At 43.0% G+C, this 26,358-nt stretch overlaps 1 protein-coding gene across 9 annotated transcripts in view; it reads left to right on the forward strand.

Annotated features, from left to right (window-relative positions):
* Positions 1-9,625: 9,625 nt before the first annotated feature.
* TBL1XR1 (TBL1X/Y related 1) overlaps positions 9,626-26,358 on the forward strand; it is a 187,433-nt gene continuing 170,700 nt past the window's right edge. For 5 of the 9 annotated variants that reach the window (XM_049867630.1, XM_049867629.1, XM_049867634.1 and 2 more), the window contains exon 1: positions 13,785-14,018. The gene's annotated coding sequence lies outside the window, so the exon portion shown is untranslated. Of the gene's footprint in view, positions 9,737-13,782; positions 14,019-14,674; positions 14,816-26,358 lie in introns of those variants that run through there. The other 4 variants (XM_049867633.1, XM_049867638.1, XM_049867636.1 and 1 more) reach the window with 4 other exon arrangements.

Raw genomic sequence — 26,358 nt, forward strand, 5'->3', positions numbered from 1 at the left:
AAAGGTAGTCTAGTAGCCTGCCTTGTCAACAAAGGAACACTTATCAGAGAGATGTGAAGGGGCTGTCCAGACCAGGGGAAATGCAAGGAGTTCAACAGGTACTTCTCAAGTTGCCTCTAGGCAGGCCCTAGGCAGGGTTTGTGGAATAGGTGACATTGTTTCCAGGACCTTTCTGCCCCAGTTATTGGCCTCTTTCATTCCTTTAAGCCTTGGTGTTTCCCAGCTGGGTGTTTGTCTCCACCTCTTTCCTTCCTATTTTCTTCTTCCCAAACTTCATGCTGCTATTGAAAACTTTTCCGTTCTTTGCCCCATACTCATAACTTTCTCCTATATTTCATTATCCACCACTCTTCTGTCAGTGTGTCGTACTGTGGTGGCTTGCATGTTGCACATTTCATTATAAGTAGTCTCTCAGACACATTAATTCATGTTCAATGTATTGCAGTGTTCTAATAATTACTTGGAAGCCATAGGTTCCTACTAGGAGAAAAAGAAGTTTTATAATCTCACCCACCCCTACCTCCCTGCCTTAAAACTGTGCCGTTGTGTTAGAAGTTCAAGTCCAGAGCGGGAAGAGAGGACTGTTTGGTAACTGGATACGGGACAGATAGTTTTGGGCAGAAGGTAGGACAATGAGCTGACCCTCTAATAACAAGATATATAAAGTTGCATGCTTTATGGCTGTGCTTCCTTATTGCAAAGCTGGACTCTTTGAAGAAGAAAGTATAACTGAAAGCCAAGTTTATTGAAGGATACAATTCCTGTTGAGGGCAGGCTCTTCCCAAGGACATCGAGACATTCCATTTTTAGAGCTGAGTCGGAGAGATTCCTACTCCACTTTCCGTGTAACAGAGCAATGCTAAGTTTCATTGCTCCATGATATTGTCTTGGGCAGGAGTTCCCAAATGGAATGTGGCATGAAACATAATTCTTGCAGCGTTGCTCATGTGTGCAGCTGTGCATGGCGTAAAAATCCCCAGAGCAAACCCTCGGGTTGCCAAGCGGAGTTAGTCCTGGAGCATCTCAGTGGGACATACCTCAGATTTCGTGAAGCATCACCAGAGTCAGGACCTTATGCCCTCTCCCTCATCCCAGTGCTCCTCCAACTCCCTAACCCAAAAAACCATACTGATGGATTTGAACTGCTGACTTTTGGTTAGTAGTCGTGCTCTTAACCACTGCAGCTACTAGGGCTCCTCCGACTCCCTAGGAAAAAACCAAACAAACAAAAAAACCTGTCGCCATTGAGTCAATTCTGACTCATAGAGACCCTACAGGACAGAGCAGAACTGCCCCATAGGATTTCCAAGGAGCAGCTGGTGGATTCAAACTGCCAACCTTTTGTTTAGCAGCCAAGCTCTTAACCACTGCACCAACAGGGCTTCTCCAAACCCCCAAACTAAACCAAACTCATTATCATAGAATCAATTCCGACTCATAATGACCCTATGAGTCCAACTCCCCAGGAGGCCCTAATTAGAGTAAAATGGCAAACACTGGGGAAGAAGTCAGGGTCAGACTCAGGTAAAATGACAAGGTTTACAGGTTCTTTCTTTAGAGCAGGGGTCTGCAAACTCTACTCCATAGACCGAATCTAGACCAAATGGCTTTTACACCTTTAAAGGACTGAGGAAAAGCAAAACAAAGAAGAATATGGCCTGCACAGCCTAAAATAGTTACTATCTGGCCCTTTTCAGTAAAAGCTTCCTAATCTCTGGTTTAGGACTCTCCTGTCCCCCTTTCCCTGCCCTGTTTCCTCTCTAACCTCTCCTCTTAACTTTCTAGAGGGGAGCCTAGAGTTCTCGGTTTCTCCCAGCCTGATCCAAACCTGAGCCCAGCCCCCTGCTCCACCTTTATTTACTTAACAGTTAGAGCTAATCCTCCTATCCTAAAGCAAACCCATTAAACTAGTTGCTTTTTCCCAGCCAGAGGGAGGGCCTGCTATTCTCCTACTTCCTCTCTTCTACCCACTTGACTTCCCCCAATTTCCACCGTAAGGCCAAGGAGTGGAGCCACCCTACCTCAGGCTGTGGGTGTCACCGTCCTCAATGTCTGGGGGCAAGGGTTTCGGCTAACTGAGAACTCACTGGGGGAGACCCAGGGTCCTGTGTGTATCCTCGGCTAAAGCAGTGCAGAGATTTGCTCCCTGGGGCCCCTCTGGGTTATGACTCCTACTGTCCTAAGAGCGGTTTCACAGGACCTCTGGACTCAGTTTGATGACCCATAATGCTCTGGCTACCTGCCCCTCAGTAGTTCCTTCCTCCCCTGCCAGGCTCTCATCTGTTTGCTGTAGGGAGTCACCGTGGTTAAGGGCGTGAAACCTTCCACCTAGATAAAACTCTAGCTCTGCCACTTACTAGCTACAGAACCCTGGGCAAATTATTTAATCCTCCTGTGGTTCGGTTTCCTCATTTGTGGAGAGGGGATAATAATAGTTCCCACCTCACAGGTGTGTGGCGAATAAATTAATCTGCATTGAATTATTGTGAACAAGGCCCACCTCGTGGTAAGTGCTCTATAAAGTGCTTGTTCTTACTATTCCTTGCTATTCTGAGGTTAAGCTATGTCATTGGCTGCTCTTGGCCCAGGTCTCCACTTCCTCAAGCTATTGCTCAAGGTGAGATCTGCTCCCAAAATTAGGCCAGGCCACCCCACAGTGTAGGCAAAAACTGTAAAAGAGATGAACTGTGTTTAAGAGGCTTCCTATTTCCCTTATTCTTTATCCTTTTACTCTGCAGGTAGTCCCAACTTACGTATTTGAGTTATGACAAACTGCACTGATGACCAACTTTTTTTTTTTTGGCACATCTTATCATTAGTAACATGTACTAGATATAATGTTGCAGTGCACAATTTGCTGATGTCATTTTCAGATTTCACTCACAGATGTTTAATGTTATGATTTACTGTAAACTGGGTTTTCTGGGTACACCATATAGTGGGCTATGAGAAAAAAAAGCTATTTGACTTAAGTCAGAACAGACTTAGGATAGAGCCATCGGAATGGAACCCTGACGTAAGTTGGGGACTACTTGTATGCAATGACTAAAAATGCCTTCCTTTTGTCTGGAGGTTCTGATTTGCTTTCACAAGCCTTATTTCATTTGATATATACAACAGTCCTGTGAAGTGGCTGGCACCTGGTGGGTGTCCATAAATGTTGACTGAATGAAGGAGATGGGCTGTGAGCCTGCTCAGTAGCCAGAATGATCTGGTATGATGTACTTGCCGTTCGGATTGATTGGTGGCTATGCAAAACTGGTTGATACATATTTTTTAATATTCTCTCTGTAACAATGTAGTTAATGTCGCCACTATTTTACAAACATGGAAACTGAGGTTGTGAGAATTTTAATGTCTAAGATCACATAACAACTCGAGGGCACTGGGTGGGTGGGTTAAGATCACATAGCAATGAGGGTAGAGTTGGGTCTAAAACCTACCTCCTTTGACTTCTAAGCTAGCCCTGTGGCTGATTATACTTATCACCCAAAATGTATAAAATCCATTTTGTTTTGTTTTATGACAATAATAAGCTTGGTACTGGCTTGCACAGCACACTCTTCCAGGTTTATTGCTTAAGGAAAATTCACAGTATTAGAAAGCTGTATATAAAGGGAAGGAGAGTTCTCTGCAGTTGCTGCCGTTGCTGTTAGCTGCCATCGACAGAATGAAACACTGCCCAGTCCTGCCCCATCTCCGTGACTGATTGGGACTGGACTATTGTAGTCCATAGCGTTTTCACTGCTGATTTTCAGAAGTAGATTGTCAGGCCTTTCTCCCTAGTCTGTCTTGGTGTGGAAGCTCTGCTGAGACCCGCTGGCTATGCAAGCCTCCACTGACAGACACGTGGTGGCTACACATGAGATGCATTGGCCGGGAATCAAACTCGGGTCTCCTGCATGGAAGGTGGGGATTCTACCACTGAACTGTTAATGCCTCTGTAGTCTCTGCAGGGCCCCTTTTTCCTCAAAGGACAAGTGACTTACAAGATTGTGGGAAGGAAGTGACTAGGCACTAAGTGCCCAGGGACTTCCTCTCTCTTTTTGTAGGAGCTTTACTTCAGGAGAAGCCCTGGTGGCACAGTGGTTAACAGTTCAGCTGCTAACCAAAAGGTCAGCAGTTTGAATCTACCAGCAGCTCCTTGGAAACCCTATGGGGCAATTCTACTCTGTCTTATAGGGTTGCTATGAGTTGGAATTGACTTGATAGCAACAGTTACAGGGTTTGCCTCAGGAAGGGAGCACTGTTAGAGGAGTGGTCAAAGCACTCATCCTTATAATCATTGTTATATTTGAGTCTGTCGTTGCAACCACTGTGTCAATCCATCTTGTTGAGGAAGCATGATATCCTTCTCCAGGGACTGGTCCCTCCTGATAACATGTCCAAAGTATGTGAGCCAAAGTCTCACCATCCTCTTTTCTAAGAAGCCTTCTGGCTGTACATCTTCCAAGACAGATTTGGTCTTTCTTCTGGTAGTCCATGGATACCCAATATTCTTCACCAACACTGTAATTCAAAAGCATCATTTCTTCTTTGGTCTTCCTTATTCATTGTCCAGCCTTGGCATGCACATAAGGCTATTGAAAATACCATGGCTTGGGTCAGGCGTACCTTAATCCTCAAAGTGACATCTTTGCTTTAAAGAGGTCTTTTGCAGCAGATTTGCCCAATGCAACACATGGTTTGACTTCTTTTTTATTGCAATTCAGGTAACAGTTTACAGAGCAAATTAGTTTCTCGTTTAACAGTTAATACACAAACTGTTTTATGTCACCGGTTGCCAACCCTGTGATGTGTCAATACTCTCCCCTTCTCCACCCCAGCTTCCCTGTTTCCATTCATCCAGTTTTCCTTTCCCTTCCTGCCTTCGTGGCTTTGCTTTTGGGCTGGTGTGCTCATTAGTCTTGTATATATGATTGAACTATAAATTTTAGTACATCCATCACGTGTGTTATTTTTGGCCCTATAGGCCTGTCTGTCTAATCTTTGACTTAAGGGTGAACCTCAGGAGTGACTTCAGTCCTGAGTTAAAATGGTATCTGGAGGCCATACTCTTGGGGTTTCTCCAGTCACCGTCAGATCAAAAAGCCTGATTTTTTTTTTTTTTTTTAATTTGAATTTCGTTCACATTTTTCTCCTGCTCTGTCCAGGACCCTCTACTGTGACCCCTGCCAGAGCAGTGGTGGTGATAACTGGGCACCTTCTAGTTGTTCTGGGCTCAGTCTGGTGGAGGCTATCTGTCATAGTTATGGTCCATTAGTCCTTTGGACTAATCTTTCTCTTGTGTTTATTTGATTTCTTGACTGCTGCTTCCAGGGGCATTGACGGTGGATGCAACTGAAATGAAACCGTTGACTTCAATCTTTTCTCTGGTTATTATAATGTTTATTGGTCTATTTGTGAACATTTTTGTTTTCTTTATGTTGACATGTGATTCATACTGAAGGTTGTAGTCTTTGATCATCATCAGTAAGTGCTTCAAGTCCTCTTCACTTTCAGCAAGAAGGCTGTGTCATCTGCATGTCGCAGGTTGTTCGTGAGTCTTCCTCTAATGGTGATGCCATGTTCTTTTTCATACAGTTCAGTTTTTTGGATTATTTGTTCAGCATACAGACTGAATAAGTATGGTGAAAGGATACAACCCTGGTACATATCTTTTCTGGTTTTAAACCACTCAGTATCCCCTTGTTGTATTTGAATGACTGCCTTTTGATCTACATACAGGTTCCTCATAAGCACAATTAAGTGTTCTGGAATTCCCATTCTTTGCAATGTTATCCATAATTTGTTAGGATCCACACAGTTCCATGCCTTAGCATAGTAAGTAAAACACAGGTAGGCATCTTTCTGGTATCTCCGCTTTTAGCCAAGATCCATCTGACATCAGCAGTGATATCCCTTGTTCCATGTCCTCTTCTAAGTCTGGCTTGAATTTCTGGCAGTTCCTCGTCAATGTGCTGCTGTGACCATTTTTTAACTTATCTTCAGCAAAACAATTCAGGGAAGGGTTGTAATTGTTCAGTTCTGCCTGTTGCTGCTGAATGGAATAAGTTTAATGGACGGGAAGTATTAGGAAGCCCATTTGGCTGTGTATCAAAGCCTTGTTCTTCAAAAATTAAATAAAAAATAAAATAAAAATATTTTATCAAATAAAAACATAACTTACCTAATGGTGCTAGCTTTTTAAGCAAAAAGATTTGAGAATTTTACTAAATCTCTAAATATTTCTGTTATGTTCAACAGAACATAAGATTCATCATATTTTGTAATTAGTTTATCATATTTATGAGCCTTACTTATTTGTGATTCTTTTGTTTGTTGAGCATCTGAAATATTTTAAAAGAAGATTGAATACATTAAATGTATAAATGCAGTTTAATAATTCTAGGGAATGGAATTAACCAAATTGTAAACATCTCCTTAACGGGAGAGTTGGGTATGTAACTTGAATTTCAAAGTTGGAAATAAAAGCAGGTTTTCAAATGTATAATAAATAAAACTGAATTATTGTCTATTGTCTTCTTTGCCCAAAAGAGCTGTCTCCAAAAATACCCCGCAGAATGTAAAACAGTATACCAAACCAAACCCGTTGCCATTGAGTCAATCTCGACTCATAGTGACTGTATAGAACAGAGCAGAGCTGCTCCATAACGGTTTTCAAGGAGCACCTGGTGGATTTGAACTGCCAACCTTTAGATTAGCAGTCATAGTTCATAACCACTACACCACCAGGGTTTCCATAGAACAGTAAAACCACTTTGGAAAATGATTATGGTGTTTCCTTAAAAAAACTAGAAATAGCAATACCATATGACCCAGCAATCCCACTCCTAGGAATATATCCTAGAGAATTGAGCTGTCACATGAATAGACATATGCACAACCCATGTTCACGGCAGCATTATTCACGATAGCAAAACGATGGAAACAACCTAAGTGCCCATTAACAGATGAATGGAGAAATTATGGTACAGACACACAATGGAACACTACACACTGATAAAGAAAATGAAGAATCTGCAAAACATCTCACAATATGTACGAATCTGGAGGGCATCATGGTAGGTGAAATAAGTCAATCACGAAAGGACAAATACTGTATGAGATCACTATTATAAAAATTCAAGGAAAGGTTTACACTCAGAAAGAAACAATCTTTGATGGGAGGGGAAAGGTAGGGAGGGAAAAACACTAACTAGACAATAGGCAAGTGGTAAATTTGGTGAAGGGTAAGACAGTACACAATACTCGGAAGTCAGCACAACTTGAACAAGGCAAAGTCACAGAAGCTCTATACCCATTGCCATCAAGTAGATTCCAACTCACAGAGTCCCTATAGGACAGGGTAGAACTGTCCCATTGGGTTTCCAAGGAGTGCCTGGTGGATTTGAACTGCTGACCTTTTGGTTAGCAGCCGAACCCTTAACCACTACACCACTAGGGTTTCCAGAAGCTCTATAGGCATAAGCAAACTCCCTGAGGGACCGAGTTACTGGACTGAGGGCTGGGGAGTATGGTTTCAGGGGACATCTAGATCAATTGTCATAACATAGTTTATAAAGAAAATGTTCTACATCTGACTTTGGTGAGTAGCATCTGGGGTCATAAAAGCTTGTGAGGAGCCATCTAAGGTACATCTACTGGTCCCACTCCACCTACAGCAAAGGGGAATAAAGAAAACCAAAGACACAAGAGAAACATTAGTCTAAAGGACTAATGGACCACAAATACCACAGCCTTCACCAGCCTGAGCCCAGAAGAACTAGATGGTGCCCAGCTACTATAACACACTGTTCTGACAGGAATTGCAATAGAGGGTCCCAGACAGAGTGGGAGAAAAATGTTGAAAAAAATTCAAAGTCACCAAAAAAAAAAAAAAAAAAAGACCAACTTACTCTTCTGACAGAGACTGGTGAAACCCCAAGAGTAGGGTCCCTGGACACCTTTTTAACTCAAAACTGAATTCAGTCCCAAAGTTCATCCTTCAGCCAAAGATTAGCCAGGCCTATAAAACCAACAATAGCACACATGAGGAAGTGCTTCATAGTTCAATCGTGTACAAGACTAAATGGGCACACCTGCTGAAAAGCAAAGCCAAAAAGGCAGGGAGAGGAAAACTGGACAAATGGAAATGGGGAACCCAGAGTAGAGAAGGGAAGAGTGTTGACACATCATGGGGTTGGCAACCAATGTCACGAAACAATTTGTGTATTGATTGTTTAATGAGAAACTAATTTGCTCGGCAAACTTTCACCTAAAGCACAATAAAAGAAAAGAAAAAAAAAAGAACACCCCCACACCCATAGTGCCATGTGGTGGCAGAGGAAGTGGTGAGAGGCAGGGAGTGAGGGGCACAAAGTCCTTCCTTTTGTGATGAGGAGATAGGTACACTAGTAGTATCAAAGAGTGCCAGAGAGTGAATCTGACTCGTCGGTTATAACCACGTCTGCATTCAATAAACATTTTTTGCGATTCCGATCTAGGAAATGGATGTCATATAAATGTGATTTAGATGGGGTTCCTCCTCTCCAAGCAGTTTCTCCTTTCCTCCACTTTGTATTTCCCTGTTCTCCTCATTCAGCAAATGCTTGCCCTTTCCCGCCTTGACCTGCTTAGCTTCACAAGGTGGAAGAGCAGATGCTGCACACAGACAGCCTTGAGTTCAAATCCTTGTTTTGCCATTATTGGCCTCGTGACCTCAGAAAAGCTATTTGGTCTCATTGCCTCATTTTCCTCATATGTCAAACTGGAATAATATTACTTAGCTCTTCAGGCTATTGAGAATATTAGAGACAACAAACATAAAATACTTTGAAAAACACTTGGCAGCATGTTCAATAAATAACTGCAATTAATATTACTATGGCTTCCATCAATATCCTTGCATAGTTAGAATACTGTGATGATGAAATATGATGTATAGGCTTCTGACTAAATCAAGAGCAGAAAGGCCTTGGTAATTTAACAACAAAAAACAACCAAAAACATTTTGGTGCAGGAGACATTGGATGTAACAGTGAACTCTTCCCTATCTGTACTTATTCCCTTATCTATTGTACCTAAGCCCATGGTTTTAAATACCCTTACTCTATTGAACCAATACCTACCAGTTGTCATTGCATCAATTCCAACTCATGGCAACCCCATGTGTGTCAGAGTAGTACTATACTCCATAGGATTTTTCAGTGGCTGATATTTTGGAAATAGATTGCCAGGTCTTTCTTCCAAGGAGCTTCTTGGTGAACTCAAACCTCCAACCTTTGGTTAGCAACCAAGCATGGTAACCAATACCTACCAGTTGTCATTGCATCAATTCCAACTCATGGCAACCCCATGTGTGTCAGAGTAGTACTACACTCCATAGGATTTTTCAGTGGCTGATATTTTGGAAATAGATTGCCAGGTCTTTCTTCCAAGGAGCTTCTTGGTGAACTCAAACCTCCAACCTTTGGTTAGCAACCAAGCATGGTAGCTGTTGGACCACCCAGGGATGCTGACTTAAAATGATATCTTCAGCCAGATACCTCCCCTGAACACAAGATTTGCATATCTGGCTGCCTACTCAACATCTTCACTGGGTGTCTGATAGGCACATTAAACTAAAACAGCAGCTCCACTGCCTGGCACACCAAGCTTTCAATAAATATTTGTTGACAGAATGAGCAGCAAACCCATCAACGTAATTTGAGGCCTTGAGTGTCGCCCCGAGGAACTACATGGCTGGTCAGTATAAGTAAGTAATTGATGGGTATAGTACTATATTCTGTATGCGGGTGCTTTTCTGTACTTAATCACAAACACAAGACACAACCTGCTATTTCCATTCTGGGAGAGGCGTAAATAGTTGTAAGATGGTTGTGTGCTTCTTTTGTAATTTAAATTAAGACTCCCAAGTAAAGTTCATTGTTGTAATGAAATCGGGTCACAGAGGCATGGAAAACTGTGACAAGGTTCACACTGATGAGAAAAGGTCATGAGTGGCACGCTAAGGGCAGATGGAGAAAAGGAACTTGTGTGCTGAGATCTCGTGATGTGTGGCTGAGTTGTACATCAGTCCGGATGGCAAAAGCTGATAGCTGGGAGAACCACAGACAAAGAATTGCAAAGTCAAAATGAAACAGAAACATATCACAGGCTATCAGCAAGACGCCTGAGGGTGAAGGCTACAGACATAAAGCTATTGAGTTCCTGGGTGAGTAAAGAATATCAAAAAAGCACCAGGATGGTATTTTTGGTGTCAAATATCCTTTTCATGGTATTAAGTTTGTGTTGAACACTTTAATTGTATCTGTCAGTTCGTGTCAACAATGTAAAACATCATGGTGGCTTTAAAAAACATGAGGTCCTGTAGGCCTGTGAAGAAACCACTTTAAAATGCTCTATTTCCTGAATGATGAAAGTTGCAAAGATGTAGGCTATCCTGCCATACCACACCCCCTGGGTGTAATATTACTGTAATAAAACAAGTCAGGATTTGTTTAGTCATTTTATAACATATATGTAACTTCTGGTAACAGTTGCTAGTATAAGGTTTCTCTTTGTTGAGTAATTAGCTAGAAAGTTCAAGAGAACTTTCTTAATAATGTGTCCCTTTTTTTTTGCTTTAGAATTTCTTTGTAACAATAATTTCTCCTTTCTAGAAACATATTAACATTTATATTCAAAGCATAAGGCCAGCTTTTAGACTAGGACAGAGCTCTGAAGATTAGCAACAATAGTTACTTCTTTGTCCTTACGCCCTACACCTACTTACCCTGTGAATTTCAGCGCAGCCTGTGATCTTGCATACTGGGTAAGTTGGAAAGGTTAGAAGGGGAGGTAACAATACATGCAACCTTGTGGGGTGAGTATCTGAGCATTTCATGTTGAAAGCACACTGTCTTTTCAGTTAGGTCCCCAAAGTACAGAAATCAAAGTGATCAAAATATGGTCTCATTTAAAATTCCCTTCATGGGGGTGGGGCGGGGAGGGGGGAATCGGGTTTTTCTACATTAGTTGCTTTTCTTTGCCCAAAGGTACTTACTTGAGTTTTCTCTTCGGTGAGCATGCTTTAATAATGACAGGTGAGCAGCACTTTATAAAAACTAGTTGTGGTACCTGATCCCGCCTTTAGTGATTTTTAACATGACATCCAAATGAAGGAAACCCTGGTGGCATAGTGGTTAAGTGCTATGGCTGCTAACCAAAGGGTCAGCAGTTTGAATCCGCCAGGCGCTCCTTGGAAACTCTATGGGGAAGTTCTACTCTATCCTATAGGGTCGCTATGAGTCGGAACCGACTGGACGGCACTGGGTTTGGTTTTGGTTGGTATTCAAATGAAGTAATTTATGCAGAGAAATACCTTGTAACCTACGATGAGGTAAACAAACGCATGAATTATTATGATTATGCTGAGGTTCAACTAACACAACCTCTGTTATGGGAGGAGGCAGTTTGGTCTAGGGTACAAAAACTCTAGGCCAGAAGCCATGGGTCCTGAGGAAGGTGGGCCCTCTCTCCACCATGGGAGTAGTTACAGGGGTCATTCTCGGGCTGGGTAAGGCTGGGGCCCCAAGTTTGGGGATGATCCTATTAAGAACTGGTGTGGTTGGGAAGTCCTTACTCAGTGGAAGAGTGGTTTGGTTTTACGGTGGCTGCTGTCTGGAGAAGACCCCTGTGGCACAGTGTAAAACTTTAAAAACAAGCTAGGCCAAAAATAGATTTGTTTCACTGGTTCAGATAATGATAACTGTATTGAGATAGTTTACTTCTTGAAGAGAGGATTTGGTGACATACATATTTCATTAATCAACTCTTAAAATATTAAAAAAATGAAGATATTGTACTTCCATCACTTCTTAAAGAGACTTTGCAAAAATGCAAGCTCTGTGATAAATAAACCTCTTTAGAATCCTACTGAAATGCAAAACTCTTTGTTCTGTTTTCCTGTACACTCTGAACAGTGTTTTGGAAACCTGCAGTTATCTAAATTCCCATCGGGTGACATTGTTTAATCTAACATTCCCTCTTTCAAATATCAAAATAGCTAGCTCTAAGGACAAATGCTTTGAACTTTTCTGGTGGTTGGGAGGGAGTTTCCAATCACACTGTTTCCTCGCTTGTTTTTCCGGCTCCCCTCCCCCATCTCATGTGGGTCACGAAAGGCCTGTCTGCTGCCTTCAAGCTGGGGCCCATCAGGGGACACAGCTATTGACCCTAGCCAAGAAAGCTTCTGCTTTCATCTCTGAGTTTATTAGGCCACCCGGAGTCCACATGTGTAAAAGTTACTTCAAATGATACTTTTTTTTTTTTTTTTGGTGTTAAAATTTAGGTCTCTGATATTGAGGAAAAGACTATTGCTTTAAAATGACTACACCTATTTCCAAATATTGTGATAAAAGTATAAAAACTGAACTCCTCACTTTGAAAAGCTCCAAAAATATTATTTTGCTTTGAAGATAGTAAGAATTGAAAATAACAAAAAGGTTTCTTTTAAGCTGTATTTTAACTTCCAAAGGGTAGCCGCTTTTTCTGTCCTAGGCTTACACAAAGGTCTGAGAAGCACCCCCACCCCTGCTTTCTGAGAGCCTTAGAAAGATTAACACCACATTTGCTTTAAAAACTGAGGGGCCTCCGTCTTCAAAACATGCTGCACTCCCTTCTTCCATCGTATTGACACAATATCACTTAAGTTCTACTTTATAAGCTGCCTTGGTGTGCTACACACATGCAAAAAAGTACACAAAGTGGATAAACTTCTACCGTGGAGACTGCCTTAAAAGGCACATATTTAGTCAACATTTAGTTACATTATTTTTTGTGAAATGAGACCTGATCGACCAAACCTCTAAAACAGACCCACCAGACGATAAATACCACCATATGTTCGATTCACATTGCATTTGGGCATAAACACTGCAATTACAGCTTTGTGTTTAGTATCAAAAAACCTTTTCTTGCGTGCATGTGTGTTTTCTCTACAGGTCCTGTGCTCTGGGTTCAATTTATTTAAAAAATCGCTCATCACAGATAAAGCGCCTGCCCAGGTACGCTCCTGAGAAACACAGGTATTTAGGCACACAAAGGTGCGTGCACATCTTCTCACAAACAAACGTCCCCAGGATGCCCGTGGCTTCTGCGCCGGGCCGGCCTCGCCGCGCAGCCCGGGAGCCGCGGGGACAGCCTGCGCCGGACACCGGGAGCCCCGCCGGCCTCCCTGGCGACTCCACCGGCGGCTCCGCAGCGACCCAGCCGGGGGGCCCCGGCCCCGCTCGGGCCCCGCACCCCGGCCGCGAGGCCGACACCCACACCGCCCCGCACCCCGGCCGCGCGGCCCCCGTGGGGGCAGGGCGCCCAGGGCCCCGGAGGCGCCTCGGAGCGCCTGCGGGGCTTCGTTGCTTTTTTCAAAGAATGCGCCGCACACGCCCAGCCCCCAGCGCCGCGGCAGCCGGCCGGGAGGGGAGGGAGGAGGGAGGGAGGAGGGGAGCGGAGCGAGCGAGGCCGCGAGCCCCCCCGCCGCGCCCGCGCGCCCCTCCCCCGCCGCCCGGCGCAGGCCGCTCGGGTTTGTTTGGCTGCGCGGCCGCCGCCGCCGCCGCCGCCGCCGCCGCCGCGGGCCTCGCGAGCTCATTTGTGCCTGGCTGGTCCCCGCTCCTCTCTCCCCAGTGTGGAGTGTCTGAGCCGTTGGCTGCTCCGAACCGTTTGGCTCTTTCCCTTAGTAACAGCTTTTACCTTCTGCCTCAATTCCTCTCCCCGCTCGCCCTTCCCCCGCCGCCCCCCCGCCGCCGGCCGCGCGCCCCCGCCCCTCCCCCGCGGCGGGAGCACCTCCGCTCGCCACCTGGGGACCCGCGCCGCGCCCCCGCCCCGGCCCCGGCGCCCATCCCCCGCCCTGCGCTCGCCGGGGTTATCATTGCCTCTCACCCCCCGGAGGGGTTATTTTGGGGGTGGTTGGAGGCGGCGGCGGCGGCGGCGAGGAGGGGAATTTCCTTGTGCCTCCGTTCCCGGGAGGGGGGAGCGGCGTTGGAGGCCACCGTGTCCAGGTAAGAGCTGGAGGCCGGGCCCGGGGTGGGGGCGGCCGCGGGCCGGGGCGGGGGGCGCGGGCGGAGGCAGCCGGTGGGCGCCGGGCGGCGGGGGGATGGGCGCAAGTGGAACATGCATTTTCCAACTTGGCCCTTTGGGGAGCTGGGGCTGTGGTGGGGGAGGGGGAGGGAGGGCATTTAGGGTGCCCCCACCCCCTCCTCTTTCTGCTGTCGGACTTCTGTGCAATGCTCACGTGCCTGCCCACCCCCTACCCTTTCCGGATCTCGGGGGGATCCTCACCTTTATTAGGTTGTTGTTGTTTGCCCCGAAAATGTGCACCTCGGCCTTCTCCCCCTCCTTCCACCCTTGGTGCATTTACACCCCCTTTTTTCGTGTATGTCGGGGGAGGCTTTCAGGAAAGAATTTGCAACAAATTGAATCAAGGAGCCATCATGAGGCCGACTCCTTTATAGCCTATTTTTAGCAGAGGCGAAGGCTCTTTTCTGTGCCTGTTATTTTGTCAAAACCTCGGGCGGCGATGGAAACGCGCCCCCTCCCCAGGCGCCGCCCCAGCCCGGCGCGGCGACCCGGGCCCAGCCACCCCGGCCGGCGTGCGGGGCTGCGGGCGGCTGTTGGGGCCGCGCGTCCTGGGCGGGGGCGCCGGCCGGGGGAGGGGCGCGCCGGCCGCGGGGCCTCGCTCCGGGACGTGTGTGTTTGTAACGAAGTGCTCTTTACCGTCTTAAGGAGGTATTTCATAGAGCCTCTTTGAAGTTGGGTTCAGAAGTGTAGAATTGGCAAAGTTATTGCCAGCTTCCTGGTAAGTTTTGGGTGGCACAGAGTCACATTATTTTCTGACAGTGTAAAGGCCACGTTGTGAGGGTGGTTTCTTGGTAACTTCCTCTTTGCAACCGATGTCATTTTTTGAACAGAAGTCTACTTTTTTTTTAATTGAAATGTTAATCATAGGTGGCTGCTCGGGGGAAGCCATGCATGTGTCAAGATGTTCAGTATTTTTGGAAGTTCCTAATTTGCTGGATTAGACATCACTGGGCAGTGGCAGTCGAGATTGTGCTGTGAAAATGGTGTGTCTCATGTAGAACTTGGGTTGTGGTGGCTTTTGAAAAAATGCTCCCTTTGTTAGGTTACCCAATGATAATGTTCTCTAGGCTAATTTGGGGCTTAGCAATGAGAAATGTGGGAACCTAGTTAAAAGTTAGTTTTCCTCAGTGTCTTTGGTTTACTTCCAGTCTTGGGACCTGTGCCAGGGTCAGGGGAGAGGAGTCTCAGTACCTATGTAATTTACAGTTGACTTAGGGAAGTTTACTGTGGGCTTTCTTGTTTTCCAAACAAGAGCCTTATGCTAATCTAAACAAGCTTGTTAATAAAATACGGTGAGTGAAATGATGGGTTATTTTTAGTCTGAATGCTTTATCTCCCCTCCCCCTCCAGCTGTATAATTAAGTAATCATCTCCCTCTCCCGTTTTCCCGAAGACTAACCTTCACCGCACCGGATAATATTAGGCCCTCGTGGTGTTTCCAGCTACTTGCCTAAAACAAGTTGCAATAAATATCCTGGTTACACACTGAAGATGCAGCAAGTGACTTTTTGGGTTTCCCAGTGTGATTCATGTTCATTTTTTAAAAATAAGACCTATGCTACGCTGAGTGTATTTTAGTAATCCTGAATTCTTGGGGACTGCATGTTCTCACCATCTTAATAAGTTTGTAGTCTAGGGAAGTAGGGCAGCTTTGTCTCCATGAACACGGAGTTTATGTTGGATTTTATCATGGGAGTTTATGGCAGGCCTCCTGAATTATTGAGAGTTCTAGAAATAGTTAGCCTGGACCTGTGGGGGAGGGGGTGACAGAAAGCAAGCCTGGCTGGGAGCCGCGAGACATGTGATTAATACATGTTTATACTTTTTGCTTTTAAATTAGGGTTTTCTTGCTTGTTTGGAGTATTTTTTTTTTTAACTGGTTCTGCTACCCTGCACTGTGTGATGTAAATAATCGCAACCGTTACATTAATAAATGACTACTTTTTTTTTTCTTTGCTATTAGTTAGAGTTAGGACTGTAATAGGCAAAATAACTAAACTTGTGGGGGTGATGAAAACATTATGTGCAGGGAAAAGTTTTTCTCACTGTTCAGGAACTTAATTATGTGACTTGTTAATGGCTTAAAAATTATTGCAAAGCTACCGTGGGTTTGTAACAAAGACCTTTGGTTATTAATATGGGAGACACTGATGGCAAATGGAGTGACTTCTTGGTGAGATCGGTTGCTCCAGATAAGTGTTAAACATTTTAATACTTTTTAGATATGTCCAGAATCTTGCTGATACGTTTATTCTCAATACCTAATTAAGGTTTTTGTTTGATTACCATAATGCACGCCTACTAAGAGAACAAGAAATAACTGGTTCATATGTATTGGGAGCCTCTCACGCTAATATGTAGAACTAAGGGCAGAAGCTGAATTGAGATATAGGGGTTAGTGATCAAGAGAGATGTGGTTAATGGACCTTTTGAAAAACAACCTGTTGACTACATACATCTGTTCATGTATAGCAGTGAAATATAAGTACAACCCTGTCAGATGAGTAGCTGACAAAGGAAATCCCCGTTCTCTAATATATTTCATAGTATTACTGCAAAGAATTTCTGACTCGGCACATTTTGGTGAAGTTAGTAGAAATAATTTGTTGGGTTTTGTTCACCATTTGTGTTATTTATATAAAAAGAACAGAGAAGTATGCGAATGATAACAAGTTAAGAGGTGTAGCGTGGCAGAAACACTGGCACTCTCTGGGACTTTGTATTTTTCTAGTGCATGTGAACTTGACTCATTTCACAGAGAACATTTACAGTATAAAGTCACTAAATGCAAAAAGGGAGAGCAGTTAACATGTGCTGTTGATACTGTGTACTCAGACTTTCAGAAATACAGAAGGGCTAGGACCCCAGAGATGTACAGTAAAGAGTTGGGAGGAGTATGGTCCAGGTTGGAGACTACTGTGGTGGTATGTCTTGCCCGACCAGCAACAGAAACTTGAAGCTTAGAAAGAAAATCTGTGTGAGAGCTGGTGTGCAGACGTTTGACTTCTCGCTGCCTCTGGGCTTTTACCATTAATTACCTGTTACCATAGAGCACTGTGTAAAAGGGACATCCCTGTCGTTTGCAGCTCATGCCAACCCTATGGGGTGGGTGGTTTTGGACTCTCTTTGTCAATGATGAGACAGAGAGGTGCAGAGAAGTTAGTTCACATGGTTTGTCCAAGGTCACATGTACTGGGATTCAAACCTAGGTCTGCTTGACCCTCAGAGTCTGTGTTCTTTCTAGGTGACTATGTTTTCCAAATTTTTCCAGCTCTTTGGTCAGTCTCGTTATAGATATCCTTGCAAAACTCGTGTTTCTACTTAAGCTTAACATTTTATAGTTGGACATGTCTACTGACTGGGTCAAGTGATTGCATGATAACATGATAAATGAAGTTCATAAGACTCAAACATCATTGTGCTTAACTCCCTGGAACTATTTAATAAGATGCTATCTTCTTGTCAGTTGCTGTATTTCCTGTTTGGAGATAGACAGGTGAAGCAGCCTCCTGAAATACCGCCAGCAGAAAGAGATAATCTGATAGTATGCTGTTTGACAAAAATGATGTGGTTCCATGCATACAATTAAGAAGGAAGAGCAAATAGTTATCCTCAGAGAATATATCCATGAAAAGGTATGTAACGAAAACCATATGATAAGTCTTTGTACACGTAATGTAGTTAGGGCAAGGGTCCTTGAGGTGAACTCCCTGGGTTCAAAGTCTTGACTCCACCCATTACTAGCCGCGTGACCGTGGAGTAACTTCTGCGTCTCAGTTTCGTCATCTGTATAATGGGGACGATCAACTTTGTAGGTTGTGAGGAACTGCCAAGGTGTGTAAGAGGCTTAGAACAATGCCTGACCGTGTAAGTGTTAGCTGCTTATGATGATGACGTGTTTGGTTTTGAGGTTTACTTCTTTGTATTACATTTCTTTTGCTTGTTATTTTGTTTTTTGTGGGGCATAATGTCATAGAGGAGCCCTGGTGGCACAGTGGTTAAGAGCTCGGCTGCTAACCAAAAGGTTGGCAGTCCAAATCCACCAGCCATTCCTGGGAAACCTTGTGGGGCAGTTCTACTCTGTCCTACAGGGCTGCTAGGAGTCAGAATTGATTTGACAGTAACAGGTTTTTTGGTTAATGTCATTGAAGGAATCCCAGGGTGGTGCAAATAATTAAGCTCTCAGCAACTAACCCTAAAGGTTAGTGGTTTGAATCTACCCGGAGGCACTTGGGAAGAAAGTCCTGCTGATCTGCTTCCAAAATGTCACTGAGGAGCACACTTCTCCTTGGACACGTACGGGGTTGCCAAGAGTCGGGATCAGCTTGATGGCAGCTGGTTTCTGTTCTGATGTCATAGAAAGCATTTGGCAGTTTTGAGTTCCTAGGGAAAATATAAAGATTTTTTGTATTTGAAATAAACTTAGCATAATTCATTTACTCTCGAGGCTGTGATTTCAGGCTTTCATACATGATGAAGAATTAGATTGAATTTTAACACTAATTGGGAAGAGCATCAAGCTACATGATTGGTGCAGGTACAGTGGTGAGCCTTTTACCTGCCTTTGTTGCTGTTTTTCTGTCACTTGGTTTTTTTTTTTTTTTTAAATCTACTCGCACTATTGGAGGCATTTTCAAGCTCTTAAATAAAAAGGGAACTGCTTTTTTTTTTTCCTTTTTGAGGCTGCATCCAGCAGTACCTAGGATCTACTTTTTAGGTTGGAGTGATTGACTACCTCAGTAGCTTGTTTTTTCTCTAGCCTTGACCTTTCACCTGTGTTCCTTGTGCCACATTTTCAGCTGCTGTGGCAGCAGTTCTCCTTGGAAGTTGTGTTCCTCTGAAATATACATGAGCCTTGTCTTTTATCTTCATTTCCTCCTTTTACTACTCTTAATTCAGTGTTGATGGTTAACTACTGTTGTCAGAGTTCTGTGTGTCAGGACTAATTGGGTACTTGAGACAATCTCCGTGACTGATACCAGTGAGGTATACCAGTGAGGAAACTGAGGTTCAAGTAGTAAGGGGCTGAGCAGACATTTCGGTCCAGTCTGTCTGAAGGAGCCTGGTGGTACAGTGGTTAAGCACTTGACTGCTTACCAAAAGGTTAGCAGTTCAAACCCACCAGCCACTCCACGGGAGAGAGATGTGGTAATCTGCTACTGTAAAGATTAAAACTTTTTGCCATCAAGTTGGTTCTGACTCGTAGTGACCCTATAGGACAGAGTAGGACTGCCCCATAGGGATTCCAAGGGAAGCAAATTGCCACATCTTTCTCCCATGGAGCAGCAGTGGGTTCTAACCTACTACCTTTTGGTTAGCAACCAGCAGCAGCTTAACCACTGCATCACCGGGGTTCCTTCCTGAAAGAGACAGCCTTGAAAACTCTATGGGGCAGTTCTTCTCTGTCGTGTAGGGTAACTATGAGTCAGAATCAACTCAAAGGCAATGTTTTTTTTTTTTTTTTCCTCCCCCCTGTCTGATTTACAGGCCAGTGTCCCTAACTAGAATTCTGTTGTCTTCTTAGTGAATGAATGAAAAATGAGTGAGTAAATGGTTCTAGGTGTGGATTATTGCATTGATTTTCTGGTTGATTGCCTTGAGCAGCCTTTCTTCTCCTGTCTTCTGTAACTACTGACTGTGTAACTTATTTAAAATACTGGTTTCATCATGTCAGTTCCTCTTCTGGAGAACCCGTAATGGTTTTCTGTTGCCAACTGGATCAAGTTCATATGCCTCAGTCTCCCGTTTAAGGCTCAGTTTACTATTCAGCTTTTCTCTCTACCCTTCTCCAACTGGGACTCTTGCCTGCCTCTCAAATACTGCAGTTGTGCCATACTTGGAAACCCTGGTGGCGTAGTGGTTAAGTGCTACAGCTGCTAACCAAGAGGTTGGCAGTTCAGATCTACCAGGCGCTCCTTGAAAACTCTGTGGGGCAGTTCTACTCTGTCCTATAGGTTCGTTTTGAGTCGGAATCGACTCGACGGCAACAGGTTTGGGTTTTTTTTTTTTTTTTTTTGGTTTTGCTGTACTCAGTACTGCTCTGCCTTTGCACATGCTGTTCCTTCTCCCTAGCCTTTTTTCTAGCCTAGTTCCACATCTTCCGTGAAGCTTTTCTGGTCAGCCTGCCTCAGGCTATTCCTTCCCTGAGATTCCTTTGCATTTCATGAATACTACAAACCCATAACTATTTATTGTTTTGGGGGTATGTGTCATGTGGCCCCAACTACATGTTGCATTTTTTGAAGGAAAGGACCTTTTCCTCAAAGCATTTAGTAGCAGAATTCTAGATTTTTGTATCAAGAGCTCAAACAATAATACCGTTTTCATGGTAAACCCAGTTTCTACAAGGGTCACTGTTAAAATAAGAGCAGTGACATCGTGTTGTACTGTGTTAATGTGGCAGAATCTTCGTTTTTAATTAGGCGTTCAAGGTTTAGGTATACTGTGGTCACATTTAACTGTTAATTTGAATGTTTATGCTGCCGCTGCTGAAAAGGAAGAAAGAAGCCTGGTCACAACTTAGAGTTAAATGAAGACTGATAGTTTTGCCTCCTAATCCTGGAATAATAGCTGCAATATTGGTGGGAAATTTAGTCTAGTTGGGAATTGTGTCCCACTAAGTTGGCTTTATCTAGCTGTATAGGTGCCAGGGAAACTGCAGCTTAAGAGTTTGGACTTTATTTTTTAATGTCTCATGCTTTTTTGCACGTTTTTTTCCTTAGTGGCATGCCTAAATAAGCCTCTGTCTTTAGGTCTGACTCTCTGACTGCATTCTGACCACATTGGAGCTTCATTTGAGCCATTGCTATTGATATGTTAACATTCACTGTAGGGGTTATATCTGTTACACATTGTTAATAGGTTTAATTTATTAGAAGAACGTCATGTTAACTGTCTCTCTTCGGTAGGTTTTTATGGTAAGGCTGTATTCCAACAAGAGTAATTGGCTCTTTCTAAAGGCAACTAATTTGGTTTTATAGCCTTTCAAAAATTTTTAAAAAATATTTTGAGTTTTAATAGAGCATGATTTTATTTGAGTCAGGTAACATGAGTTAGGTGTTACCCTGCCTTCTGAGAGCTTAGACTTCTAATTCAGGATTAATATAATCATACTGTAAGAATCGCCCTCAAAGGTCAGTAATCAAGGTTTAATAAATAAAAAGAAAACCCACTTAAGGGAAAAGAGTTATGTAACGTGAACGAGTTTGAGGAATGAGTGCAGAAGAGTAGGTGTTAAATGTTTAAACTGGAGAGTTTGCCACCTGTTTACTTTATCATTTATTGAAGGTTTCTTGCAGGCAGTGGAGGACGTGGAGAGCAAAGGTCAGAGATAGATCAGCCCAATATCTTAATAGAATAATAATTCTTTACATGAAATTATACCCTGGGCTCTCAAAAACATTTTTTTTCTACTTTTAAATAAAGGAGAAGCATAAATTTTTAAGTACGTTAAAACAGCGAAGGTTTTTTTTTTACTTTTAGGAACCAGTTATCAATCTACTTCTTGATAACCTTTTCTGTTTTGTCTGAGACCAAAGGTTGTATCAGTGTCCGTCCTCCTCCCCCCCCCCCCCGCCACATTGTGTTCTTTTCGGTACAGTGGAGGGAAGAACATTGTAAAGAGATAATCAATGTAACTCATAATGGATGTCTTTTTTTGTTCTTAGTAGATATCTGCTTGAATGGTCCATAGCATTTTAATATGAATCCAGTATTAAGCAAATAAATTTTTATCATTTCGTGCAAAACCATGGTTGCATGGGTAAAACATTTAGCTTCTATAAGTGGGTATTGAGAAGATTGGATGAAATGTTATCTGAAGTTTGCTCATCCATTCAATACATTACTTATACAGTCAATTTGTGTATTAAAGTTCTACAATTCTATTTAATTTTTTGTGTGTTTTTTTGGGGGGAGGGAGCTATGTGGAAATTTGCTCGATTTAGAGTATTTAAGGATTAAAAATCTGCAACCCTTCGTAGAATACTAGGACAGTCTGGAAAACGCTTGACTTTAGCATAAACAAACATCTCGCCAGACACATTACAGTAATAGCGTATTTTGGTGGTTACCTTTAACTGCTAATAGAACACAGTTTATGGGTTAGGGAAAGGTGTTTTGTGCTTTTCCCTTAATTTGAACAGGCTAATTGGGTAGAGTGTTCACTAATGTTCTGTTTCTATTTTCTGGCTATCAGATGTCATTAACTCACAGTAAAGGCAATTGGGTCATCTGCTGTGAGTTTTTGGAAAAAGGTAACGGGAATAGATAAGGAATGAATTTTTGTATCTTGTCCCCTCCCCCCCGCCGTGTAATTGTCTTTTTATGGCATAGAATAAGTGTGTGGATTTTAAGGTACTACTTGTAGTTGTAGCAATATTCTTTGACACCTTTTTATATGAAAATGTAATGTTACATGCTTAAATTTTTTCCCTAGCAAGGCAGTGGGCTCTCTTTAAATCACTGTTCTTCATAGTCCTTATGAGTGATGTATGTTTGTAAGATCATGGACTGGAGTTAGGATAAAGTCTGTTATGGTGACCAAAAATAGAGTTTTCCTATTCTTGTGCACAACTAACAGGCCCCCATTCGGTTTATGTCCTTGACTTTCCACTTCCTTATGTCCTGTCAGTGAAGGCCACCAGTTATGACACCTGGTAAGAGATGTTTTGTGTGAATTTTTCCTCTACAGAATTGTTTAGATTTGGTATTTATGAAGTTGTTAGTATTTAAAGGATCTTCTCAAGGATATTTTTAAATGGAAAAAAAAAAAAACCCCAAAAACAAGGGGGCAGAAGATGTCATTTTTGCTGCCATTTTCTGCTTAAAAAGGGGGCAGGGAGTGGAAAGGAGGCTATACAGATGATGGAGTGTGTGTATTTATATGTGTGTACGTGCTTAAGTGACTCCGGAAAGACACACGAGAGATTCCTAACAGTGGTTTGGGAGGTGGAGTTAGGATGGGGGAACACGTGGTCCCGTGTGGAAGAGGCTTATTATCATGTATTAAAAAAGTAACGGTTGTCAAAAATTAAGGCATCCAGTCAGGAATTCGGAATTCTTCTATTTCTTTCAATTTAGACAGTCCAAAGCAGAGAGAAAACCATGTTAATTTCTCCTGTGATTTTTCAGTCAGTTCTCTGAGGTAGAACTGTGTTTATTTCTGTAAAGATGTTATTTCTCAGGTTTGTTGGCAGAATTTGATCCACCGAGTAATTAATCGCATGGTTAAAAAGTGTTGCCAGTTCTTTTTCATGACTGGGTCATTAGACCAGTGGAAGTACTTACTGCTAGTGAAAGAGTGACTTGTGAGTACCATCCAAGGTTGAGCATTGGACATTAATTCAGTGCAATCTTTAAAAGGAGGTTTTCGTTGTCCAGAAGTACATAGGTGTTGTCTGATTTCAAAGGTAGGGTTCTGTGCAAGGAAACCCTGGTGGCATAGTGGTTAAGTGCTACGGCTGCTAACCAAGAGGTTGGCGGTTTGAATCCACCAGATGCTCCTTGGAAACGCTTTGGGGCAGTTCTACTCTGTCCTATAGGGACGCAGTGAGTCGGAATCGACTCGACAGTGGGTTTGATTTGGGGTTTGTTTTTTTTTTGGTTTTGTCCATGATTTGAAAACTGGATGAAGTTGGGGTTCTCACAGTTTTGTAGTTGATTTTAATAATTATGGAAACCCTGGTGGCGTAGTGGTTAAGTGCTACAGCTGCTAACTAAAGGGTCAGCAGTTCGATTCCGCCAGGCGCTCCTTGGAAACTATGGGGCTGTGCTACTCAGTCCTATAGGGTCACTGTGAGTCTGAATCGACTCGACGGCACTGGGTTTGGTTTTAATAATTATGGTAGTTTTTTGTAGAGTGGGATTTGTGGAGCTATCGATTCTGAGGATTATGTAGATCATACTATGACTTGTGACCTTGTTATTGTTAGTTGCCAGTGTGTAAATTCCAACACATGACCCCATGTGTTACAGAATAGAACTGTTTTCTGCTTCAGAAAATGGGTTTTCTGAAGCAGTTAGATCGCCAGGCCTGTCTTCCGAGGTGCGTCTGGTTCGAATTGCCAACCTCCAAGCTAAGCCCTTAAGTGTTTGCAACCAACCAGGGACTCCCTTGTGACCTTAGATGTATGTATTATTGTCTCCAAGGAGACAGATTGTTAGATTCAGATTCTGTCTTTAGTCATTGCGGTTGCATTGCTTGTAAATTGTTCATTGGCTGTTCTGCTTATCTGTAAAGGAGTCGTGCTCATCAGTTTCAACTTCAGTTCCTTTAAGTTGGAGCAACCCTGGAGAGAGGTAGCACCTGGTTTTGTGTGTTTAATTCTGCTGTGCAGTGATCTGACAGTAGCTTTCCCCATAGGCTTTGCCTTTCCCTGTGAGAGGGACTGGATAGGGTCTGTGTCTGATCCTTGGCAGTAAACTCTGATTGTAGGATGTTACTGTGGTGAGGAGCTCAGCCTCTGGAGCCAGGTATACCTGGTGTGAACCCCTACTTAAAAAGTTGTGTGGCTTTGGTTTTTGCGTCTGAAAAATGGGAATGAAGAGTAATTTAATTAGTACTGTCCTCATAGAACAGTTGTGAGGATTGAATGACAATGCAGTAAAGCAGCTAGCATGGGCCTGGCACGTAGGAAGTACTCAGTAAATGCTAGCTATTATTTGGTGGCCTTTGTTGGCTGCAGCAGCAACAGCTGTAGAGAGAGGCAGAAAAGTGACACCCATCCTGACAGCTTACTCTGTAAACCTACCATGGCTTCCTGTGGCAACTGCAGAGGATGGGATGGTTAGAATTTCCAAATCAGAGGGCTAGGATTGCATTTGTTGACTGTGCTTTTGTTGCTCACCCTAAAATGAGAATGTGTCTTGTGGGGCTTTGTTATATTTCTGATACATATGTTGTTTTACAGTAATATTTTACATGGGATTTGGTCACGCGTAGATAAGTTGTTTCAAAGAGGAAAAAAAAAAAGGATGCCGCCTTTCTTAAAAATTGTGGTCTTTTTGCTTCCAGGGGGATGGAATGTTTACTTCTTTGCTTCTAGGCAGTCAGGCACTTCCGGTTGTCAGTGAATACCACTTGGATCAGTCATTTCAAATATGCATGTAATGTTTTATGAAAACTTTGACATGGACTGTCACTAATAAACATGACACAACACAGGACACGTATACATGCAAAAATAAGTAAAATTTTCAGGAAATGGTACTTTAATACCTGACATGTACTCCTTTTCTTTTCTTTTTATTTAAAAAAAAAAAAAAATGCTTTTCTTAACCCAAATTGATTTTATTGCTTATGACTAATGATTTTATTACTTAATGCATTTATACAATACTGATTCAAACACGTGAAGTGTAGTAATTCTCTACCATAATAGATTGAAAATACCCAGAATGAGAACCAGGTTGTCATTCTGAATGGAAGATAAGTCTCCTTTGTATATGCCACTGTCTTTAGGTGGAGCCCTGGTGGCTGTTAACCTAAAGGTTGGGAGTTCAAATCCACCAGTCACTCCTTGAAAACCCTGTGGGGCAGTTCTGCTCTGTCCTGTGGGGTCACTATGAGTTGGAATCGATGGGAATGGGTTTGGTTTGTTTTGGTCTTTAGGTAATATTTTGAGGCTCTATTAGGGTTCTCAAGTTCTAATGCCCCAATTTTGGAGCTTTGGTTGCTGTTAAATGTAAATACAAGACTTTTTGGAGGAAAATTTAACAGCGCTAGGCAGAGAACCCTGAATGCTTCTAATGAAGGGTAATTATCATAACAGAGGAATGACCATCATACTAAGTTTCTTATATCCCATTAGAAGCTTAGATAGGTCATTATTTTGTACTGTGAATATTATTTACACAAAAATTAACATGCCATAAGATGTTCATTGCAAAAAATTAGACTATTTGATTGAAGTGTAAATTGTCAGTTTAAATTGACATATCTTGCTCTTTGACCACCAATTATCCTTTCCTAAAGTGCATCATCGATGGCACTAGTTTTTTTTTTTTTTTTTTTTAAAGTGCATCATAGTACAGATCTCTCCTTGATTGAGAGTTGCTGGTTGACTCCTGTCTCACTAGGCTAGGCAGGGCCTTCCTTGAGGACAGTTCCTCTGCTTCATCTATCTTTGTATCCAGCACCTGGTACGGTGCCTGGCACACTGTAGACTTTCCATGCATGTAGAGTTGAATCCATGAGGCTCTCTGACCAGGATAAGGTTTCCTAGTACAATACCACCTTGCCTCTTTTTAGGGTGATTCAAA

Source organism: Elephas maximus, chromosome 23 (genome assembly GCF_024166365.1).
Source record: "Elephas maximus indicus isolate mEleMax1 chromosome 23, mEleMax1 primary haplotype, whole genome shotgun sequence".
Classification (NCBI taxonomy): Eukaryota; Metazoa; Chordata; class Mammalia; order Proboscidea; family Elephantidae; genus Elephas; species Elephas maximus.